Source organism: Myotis brandtii, unplaced genomic scaffold (genome assembly GCF_000412655.1).
Source record: "Myotis brandtii unplaced genomic scaffold, ASM41265v1 scaffold324, whole genome shotgun sequence".
Lineage (NCBI taxonomy): Eukaryota > Metazoa > Chordata > Mammalia > Chiroptera > Vespertilionidae > Myotis > Myotis brandtii.
This window is the reverse complement of record NW_005362439.1, coordinates 4,219,057-4,226,063: the sequence shown is the minus strand read 5'-3', so window position 1 is coordinate 4,226,063 and position 7,007 is coordinate 4,219,057. Positions and strand designations below refer to the sequence as shown.

The 7,007-nt window shown below is 37.5% G+C and overlaps 1 pseudogene; it reads right to left on the bottom strand.

The window, feature by feature from the left end:
• Nucleotides 1-4,376: 4,376 nt before the first annotated feature.
• LOC102248746 lies at nt 4,377-5,777 on the bottom strand (annotated as a pseudogene).
• Nucleotides 5,778-7,007: the final 1,230 nt, after the last annotated feature.

Sequence of the window (7,007 nt, the reverse complement as noted above, 5' to 3'; positions counted from 1 at the left end):
CGATAGATACCATAAAGTCAAAAGACAAAAGTAGTTTGGGGGGGAAATTTACATTTTAGAGGACATACACAGAGTTAATATCTAAAATAGACAAAGAGCTCTAAGTAATTTAACAAATGAAAGATAAGCAAACCAATAGCAAAGTGGGTGAATCAGGGAAATAAAGGAAAAATAAATCAAAATGGCCAAAAAACATACAAGATGCTGAAACTCACCTGTAGACACAAAAGTAGCAATTGAAGGGTTTTCTTACTGCAGAATTACCTTGGATTTTTTTAAAGTCATTCAGTCAAGTTTGGCAGATGCTACAGCATCCTCTAATTTTTAATAGATTAACAAACAATTCCTAAAGATCATATTAATTGAACCTATCACAAAATTTAAAAAATATCTGCCTATTAAATATCCCCAAATAGTTATACTTGAAATTAGTTTCCAAGAATCCTGAAGTACATGATATTCTAACTACTTTGCTGTACATCTAAAACTAGTACAGAATAATATTGAATGTAAAGAATAATTGAAAAATAAATTAAAATTTTAAAAACAATACTGATGCTAGAAAGGTAAATTTATTCTGGATCTTTATAATATGAAAATATACAAAAGAGTATTACAGAATTGAATTAATCCCTACATATTCTATTCATCAAAAGGACATGGCTGAGTATGAGAATTTACATAGAACTAATTTTTTTCTTTTTTGATATTTATTATTAAATTGATTTGGGTAACATTGGTCAACATGAACATATAGGTTTTAGGTGTGGTTCGAATTTAATGAAGTAACACTGGTTAATAAAATTATATCATTTCAGGGTTACAATTCTATAATACATCATCTGTATATTGTACTGTCTGTTCACCACCCCAAGTCAAGTTTCCTTCCATTACCATTTATCCCCCCTTTCCCTCTTCTACTTCCTGCTGCTCCTCTTTCCCTCTGGTAATCACCATACTGTTGTCTATGAGGTGGGGGTTCTTTTTGCTTAATCCCTTCACCTTTTTCGCCCAAACCCCCCACCCCACCCTTCTGACAGTTCTCAGTTTGTTGTCTGTAATTATGAGTCTGTTTCTATTTTGTTTGCTAGTTTGTTTTGTTCATTAGATTCCACATATAAGAGAAATCATATGGTATTTGTCTTTTGCTGACTGGCTTATTTGACTTAGCATAATACTTTCCAGGTCCATTACATAGGAGAACTTGTAAAAGACTGTGAATTTTCACACCACCAATGTATCGTTCAAAGCCTAGTTCAGAATCATATGTATAAATTTACTTCCTGAGTTACCTGCATGATGAAAGAGCCATTCAATTCATGTTCTGGGCTGTGCTGCCTTCTCCCTTGTCCTTCATGGACTGAGGCCATCTCTGCGGATAGAAAGAACAAGGTAACACATGTACCATCACTGGTCCTCGAGCTGTTTCCATGTGACCAACTCTGTCCAGGCTGATAGGAAATCTGATTCACTCTGAACTTGATTGTGAACAGAGACCCAAAATGTCCATTACCGGCAGAATTTGTCCTAATAACAAACAAATGTTAAATCAACATTCTGATGGGAGAAAAAATTGTGTATGAGTTATTTAGATAAATATTTTGTAGTTTGTGTTTTGTAGCAATAAAAGTGAAATAGCCTTTCCAACATCATGATTCCTAACCAGTTATACTGGCCTGTCGTCATAGAGCATTGTTGACCATCGGGTTACCTGAAGGATAAAGAATAATTTCCTGTATAGTCTTAATGTCTTGATTTCATCATTTCAATTCCTGGAAAAGCTAGTCATGTGAATACTGACACTGACAAACACTTTCTGAAGTGAGGGGCAAGGTCTATAAACATTTTATCTACATTGGAACTACAGCACAGGTTACTGCGTCATTCAATTGGTGCATCTCCAAGGGTGAGTCTTCTCTAATTAAATTCATTGGGACCTTAATCATAATATGGAGGGCAGATTCTGCATCTCCAGAGATGCCACCAGGATAATCACCATGCAGAACAGGACTTACAGACCATGTCCTTGGGGAAGGTCATAAAGGTCAAATGACCAAATAGGGGAAGTCCAGTCTGGGCAGAAACGAAGTATGCATAAACTCTCTTGTTTAAATCATGACCTTGAGTTCATTGTCTCTCATCCCTGGACACAGTTAGATAACCACCATAGATCCCTCTTCTTGTGTCTTCCTTGAACATACCCTCTGCAGTGGCTCCCTGCTCTCTGAGTCACTCTACATTACATCACTTTTTAAGCACTTCTCACTCTGAGTGCAGCTTGATTTTTATGCTTACTTACTTAGTGCCTATATCCCTCCACTAGGAAGTGTTATGTGGTAGCCCTAGGCGGTTTGGCTCAGTGTACAGAGCATCCGCCTGTGGACTGAAGGGTCCCAGATTCAATTCCAGTCAAGGGCACATGCCGAGGTTGTGGGCTCGATCCCCAGAATGGGGTGGGCAGGCGGCAGACGATCAATGATTCTCTCTCATCATTGATGTTTCTATCTCTCTCTCTCTGTCTTCCTCTCTGAAATCAACAAAAATGTATTTTTTAAAAAGAAGAAAGTGTTATGTGGTATATTTCATTATTCTGACATATTCCACTGTGTTTAAGGTTGCAACTTCTAAACCCAAAATACATGGACTCAAATCCCATTCAGGCATTTTCTAATTCTAAGATCTACAGAAAACTAAACTTTCCAAGCATCAGCTAATTCTTCTGGAAAGCATTACTTGATTTCATCAGGCTCTTATGGGGATTAAACAATAACTTGTCTTTGTAGCATCAGCCAAATTGCAGTAAATAGCAAAGCTTTTATACTAATTATTGTATTATAGATTTCTTATTTGCCATAAAAAGTTTATTAAATTTTGGGGTCTTGCTTAAACTGATTTTAATGTTGTAGACATTCCTTCTTTTAAAGTGAACTGTTTATGCAGTGAATCTCACCAATCTCCCATTAACCTGGGGGTTTTACTCAGAATCCTGAAAGTTCATCATGATCTCCTAATATAATATCTACATGGAGTTGAATAATAAATGCAAACCATAGAGTTTTTTAAAAGTTCAACAGAAATGGAGCACTGATGAAGAAGTGAGGGAAGCAACAAAGACAGTGACACTTATTAAGTACCCACTGACTGACAGGCACTATGAAGTATGTACTACCAATTCATCATATACATGAACCCAGATTAAAATCAGATCTTGAGAGCTTGTGAAATACATGCAATGTTACATGAAGTAATGAGACAGAAGTCGATACTAGTTGTGTGAACTCCATACCCCGAACCCTGCTGCTAACAGAGGCTGAATTAACCTAAAATACATAAACGTCCTTGCCTGAAGTGCAAGGGAAAAGTTATCTCACATGGTATTGGTCATATGAGGAGGTACTTTTTTCATCTAAGGAAATAGGGACCAAGGCAAGATACTTAGAGGTCCTCATCCAAACAGAATGAGGCTCTTGCTAGTTCAACAAGAAATATAAGCCAAGATCGGCCCCTACTGGAAGTAGGGTCAGCACCAGCCAATACTTTTTTCCTTTTAAATATACTTTTATTTTTTTAATTTCTTTATTGGTTAAGGTATTACATATGTGTCCTTATCCCTCCATTATCCCCCCGAACCCCCCTCCCCGCTCATGCCCTCACCCCCCTGTTGTCTGTGCCCATTGGTTAGGCCTATATGCATGCATACAAGTCCCTTGGTTGATCTCTCCCCCTTACCTCCACCCATACTTTTATAAGTTTACTATGTGCCAGGAACTTTCATAAGTACCTAACATATGTAAACTCATTCAACTGGCCCCAAAATTTTATGAGATAAGTATTATCATTACCATTTTAAAAGATAAAAAAAAATAAGGGGTAAAATATATTTTTGTTTTGCAATTGCAAAGGTACCAAGCTTTCACTGCATGATTTACAAAGAATTGATTCCTAGAGAATTTGCTCTGAAAGACCTTAAGAAGAAAATGCCTTTAAGAGGTGATTTAATAGTAGGCTGAGGATGCACACACAATCTATCGCACTATTGCTTAGAAACCTCTGGCTAATTTGTTTAAAAGGCAGATATTCCAATCCAACAGCAGGCCTATTGAGTTAGAATCTCTAGAGCTGTATTCTAGGATTGTGCATTTTTAACAAGAATTTCAACTGATTCTGAAAGTACACCAAAGCTTGACAACCAAACGGACAATAAATAAATCTTAATGGGATATTTTAATGATAAATTTTCAGCAACAAACTTATATGTAGTGGTCAGTTTGTCTTGAACCATGAAAATTATATTATTTTCTCTTTGCCACTGAAAAGATGAAGACATTTGATGCTGTGTGATTATTTCTCCATTGGAATGACCTTTGGATCCAAAGCTACTTCATAGCATTTTTCACTTCTGCATTATTAAGTATGTAGATTATAGATGTTATCATGGTATAAAACACAGCCACAGCTTTATCATTGGGAAAGGCGATCATGGGGCACAGATACACTAATATGCAGGGCTCAAAGAATAAGATGACCGTGATGTGAGAGACACGAGTGAAGAGGGCTTTGTGTCTCCCCTCCAAACTGTAGTTCTTTTGAGAATACAAGATGACCACATAAGAGACCTTCAAAATGAGGAAGTTCAAGAAGCAGATGAACCCACTGTTGGCAGCAACAAAGAGACCAAGGGTAACAATGTCCATGCAGACAAGTTTCAACAAAGTGTACAAATCACACATGAAATGATCTATGACACTGGGGCCATGGAAGGGCAGCCAGACTGTGAAGAAAATCTGAATTCTTGCACAGACTAAGGCACCAGCCCAGGCCACTGCCACAAGAAAGCTACACACTTGTTGGCTCATGATGGCGGTGTAGTGCAGGGGTTTGCCCATGGCCACACCGTCGTCATAGGCCATCTCAGTGAGAAGGATAATCTCAACAGCACCAAAAAGAAGCTCAGTGAAGACCTGAGTGATACACAATCTAAGAGAGATGAATTTTCTTACCGTAAGAGTGTCAGCTAGCACTTTAGGGTTCATGGAGGCAGAACAGTAGCCTTCTCAATGAAGACATAAGTGACAAAGGAGAAGTACATGGGGGATCCTAGGGCCCTGCTGGTGCTAACGGTAATCATAATGAGCAGGTTGCCTGCCAAAGTGACTAAGTAGACTATTAAAAACACAACAAAGGAAAATCTCTGAATCTCTATATTTTGAGTCAGTCACAGGGGAATGAATTCCTCCCATTATTCATCTTCTCCATCAATTCAGTTCAGGTGACAAATGACTTCCCTAAAAAGAAAGTCATGCTGGTCCTCAATAATGATACTATCTCTTAATGAATAAATATATCTATGGAGTGTCTTACTTTCTTAGATTTGCAGAAGACAAAAACAAATACAAAACCATATCAACTGTTTCATTCACTTAATATAGATAACAATATAGGTGCTATTTTTTGTTCTTTACAATTTCCTGATTTGTTTTAATTTTCTACAATACAATGTATAACAAAATCAGAAGAAAAAAATACTATGCATTGAGGTTTTTTTAAATTATTATATACTAATTTGAGAGAGAGAGGAGGGAAGAGAGAGAGGAAGAGAGAAAGAGAGAGAGAGAGAGAGAGAGAGAGAGAGAGAGAGAGAAACTGTTGTCCCATTTATTCATGCATTAATTCATTGGTTGAATCTCCTATGTGCCCTGACTGGGGATCAAACCCTGAAACTTGGTGTATCTGGATGAGGCTCTAACCAAGTGAGTTACCCGACCAAGGCTATGCATCAAGTTTTAAGAGTCAGCCTGGCTGGCATGGTTCAGTGGTTAGCATCGACCTATGAACCAGGAGGTCACAGATCTATTCCCCATCAGGGCATATGCCCGGGTTGCTGGATACCCAGTGTGGGGTGTGCAGGAGGCAGCCAATTAATGATTCTCTCGCATCATTGATGTTTCTCTCTCTCCCTCTACCTTCCTCTCAGAAATCAATAAAAATATTTTTTAAGTTTTAAGAGTCAGTCGATGATGTGGACATATATGTGGCACACTCACAAATATACAAAATGCATGTATTTTACTCCAAAATTATTAGACATATTACCAGTGAAAAATCCAATTGTTTCTATTAATTTAAGTCATATATAAAGAGTGTCAAAGACATATAAGGATTCCCTCATAAGCCATACTTTTCCCTAGGGTTAGGGTTAAGGTTAGGGTTAGGGTTACAGGTGAGGAAATTGACAGAAAGGTGAAGGTATCAAAACAGATATATCAGAAAGCCAGTAACCAGAACTGACCTATTTCCTAGATCATATCCTTAACTGTTATTAACTTCCAAGCAATGATGATAGATGAGATAACCATAGTAGTTACCACTTATTGAGTCAGGGACTGTGCTGGACCCAGTGTATATATTAGTCTATTGTCTATAAGTAGTTCTGGCCCAGGGAAACCTGTTGAATTTCTCCCACAATGAGCAACAACTACACCTTCTCCTAAAGATTGGAATCCCAATGGGAACCAACACCTCAATGTTACATAATAAGATTATTTAAACACCAATTTAATATTCTAGTTTCATGCCTCTTAGCTTCTAAATATATTTCAAATTTCCAGGTAATTGATAAATACTAGTATTTTTTTATTAAGAAGCAATAACTTATGATGACAAGAGTGTGGAATAGGAGACAGTAAGTCTGGATTCCAGTTGCAAGCTTTAGCTCTGTGCTTCGGTGGCTAGCTGCAAGTATCATCCAACCTCTTCTTAGGTGGATAAATTCATCCATAGGTCTAAGAGGCTTGGGATAGATTACCTCTATTACTTCCATCTGTAATGCTCAACGATTTCATTTAATCTTTATCTGAAGTCACTTTGTTCCTCCAGAGCTTCCTCATAGCATTTTTTACCTCAGCATTTCTGAGTGTGTAGATTAAGGGATTTAACATAGGAGCCACCATAGTATAAAAGACAGCAACAGCTTTATCCACAGGAAGTGTGGTTACTGGGCGCAGATA